This window comes from Choloepus didactylus, assembly GCF_015220235.1.
Source record: "Choloepus didactylus isolate mChoDid1 chromosome 25 unlocalized genomic scaffold, mChoDid1.pri SUPER_25_unloc2, whole genome shotgun sequence".
Taxonomy (NCBI): domain Eukaryota; kingdom Metazoa; phylum Chordata; class Mammalia; order Pilosa; family Megalonychidae; genus Choloepus; species Choloepus didactylus.
Window position 1 is genome coordinate 3033254 of NW_023637607.1, and position 2581 is coordinate 3035834.

General features: G+C 35.5%; 1 pseudogene; it reads left to right on the forward strand.

Moving 5' to 3' along the window:
* The first annotated feature begins 466 nt into the window (after window positions 1–466).
* On the forward strand, window positions 467–1488 carry LOC119525600 (annotated as a pseudogene).
* Window positions 1489–2581: the final 1093 nt, after the last annotated feature.

Consider the following 2581-nt stretch of genomic DNA (forward strand, 5'->3'; position numbering starts at 1 on the left):
TTTAGAGCAAACTGAGATGCACAGCAGTAAACAGTATTTGCATTGCCCAAGCCACTTTCTCCTCAGTTAGTGAGAATCTGAAGCTGGGATGTGTGATACTGAAATCCCTCTGGTTATCTGGGAGTCCTTCATGGTTGAGGTTTGTCAGTCAAGTGTCCTTTGTGTCAAGGAAAGGTGCATCTGCCTTTTTCCTTCTAGTAGCTATGGAGTGAGTCAAGTTTGGGCTTTAAAATCAGTCAAATTTGGTCTGAAATCCTGACCTCTTCCTTCTGAAAATTCTGCAATTTTAGTCAGGTTACCTAATGCCTCTAAGCTTTAGTTACCCTGTCTTTTAAAATGGTTCTGTCAAACAATATTAAATTGCCATTTTTGTGGTCAAAAACCAATATTGGCAAGTCTGACGGTGACCTGTAGCGCCCGCACGACAGTCCAGAGAATTACACAGCTATCTGAAGAGAACTGAAAAATGGCAACAAATTAAAGTGGCAGCATCCTCAGTTCAGTATCCTTAGCTGTGGAGTATGATTCACTTCTTCCTGAGAATCCTCTGCAAGAACCATTTAAAAATGCTTGGAATTCTATGTTGAGTAATTATACAAAGTTCCAGATTGCAACATGGTGATCCCTTATGGTTCATAAGGTCCTTTATTTCTTGTTCTGTTTACCTGGATTTTTGTTTCAATTTATTCCTTACATGAAGAAGTACAAAATTCAAAAGGATAAACCAGAAACATTGGAAAACCAATGGAAATGTCTTAAAGTGCTTCTCTTTAATCACTTGTGTATCCAGCTGCCTTTGATTTGTGGAACCTATTATTTTAGAGTATTTCAGTATTCCTTATGACTGGGAAACAATGCCAAGATGGTATAAGCTTCTGGCGAGACGCTTTGGCTGTGCAGTGATTGAGGACACCTGGCACTATTTCCTGCATAGGCTCTTACACCACAAAAGAATAGATAAATACATTCATGAGATTCATCACGAGTTTCAGGCTCCATTTGGAATGGAAGCTGAATATGCACATTCTCTGGAAACCCTAATTCTTGGAACTGGATTTTTCACTGGAATCTTGTTTTTGTGTGATCATGTAATTCTTTGGGCATGGGTAACTGTTTGTTTGATGGAAACTATTGATATCCATAGTGGTTATGATATTCCTTTCAACCCTTTAAATCTCATCCCTTTCTATGCTGGTTCTCAGCATCACGATTTTCACCTCATGAACTTCATCAGAAACTATGCTTCGACACTTACATTGTGGGGTAGAATTTTTGGAACCGACTCTCAGTATATTGCCTACACTGAAAAGTGGAAGAAGTTTGAGAAAAAGACTGAATAAACATTTTACATAGACCTTCCTGAAGATACATATTTTCCTGAATTGAAACTAGTAGCTAACATTGCTTCTGGGGAGCAGAAATAAGCATGTGTTTTGGCTGCTAAGATACAAAGATACAAAGAACATTAACACCTTTAATTATCTTTATAGTGGAAACTTTTTCTACTTTACATACAATTCTGTATATATAGGAAAAATATATATATATATATTTAAGTACAGTTTTTTGAGGAAATTTTAAAGGCCAACATGCTAATCTTATAAAAAGGTTTTGAGTGCTGGAAGAAGTGTTAATTTATCTCTTTTTTGCTATAATACCATAGGCCTGAGGTTGGAATTGGTCTTTAAATCTTTTAAATATATAGTGCTCATTTCAGAGAGCTCTTGGTAGTGGTGGTATTGGCCTCATACTGAACTTTAAACATCTTTTAGAATTTGCCTAAAGATCAAAATATCATGGGCTGGACCATACTCATTGATAAAGTGAGTGACTGAAGCTGCTGAATCAGGAATACCCAGCCCTGAGAACTTCCACTCCTGTCAGAGGCTGACGAATTTGGGGTGATTCTCCCTTTCTTTGAGTGTTCCTTTTTGATCACAATCCACTACTGGCATCAGTAAATTAAAGCATTTCTGTAATGATGTAAGTGGAATGGTTTAGGGTAAAGGTTTTAAAAGTTAATTTTTTTTGAGCTTTATCTCTGGTATTTACACTTTTGTTTTGTATATCAAGTTCTCTTTATACTTAAATCTATATCTTAAAACTTTGTGAACTGACTTGCTGTATTAGCTTGTACTTTGAGCTGTTGAGATAATTGTGATTTTTGCCTGGTTATCTGGTTTCCATTTTTGAAAAAAAAAAACAAAACCAATATTGGCAATTTCATGTGGTTAAATGTAGTACATTTCCTGAGGTTGCTACAGGAATTGAGAGATAATTTACACAATGGGTTTAGTACTATGTCCAATCAGTGCTTAATACAGAATATCATTTTTAAAATTAATTATTGATATCATGATTGGATTTGTCTCATTCTGGAGCGAGGAGATGAGGAATCAAAGTAATTGAAAGCTAACCCTCACGAATTTTTGGAAGAAGCAGGGAAAGAGGAAAACCGTTTGATTTTTAATTTGAAATAGGTAAATTGTATCTCAGGTGGGGAAAAAAGTTTTTCAAAGTGGAAATAAGCAACAAAAAATGACGTATATAATATAATCACAAATACTTTAAAATTAAAACA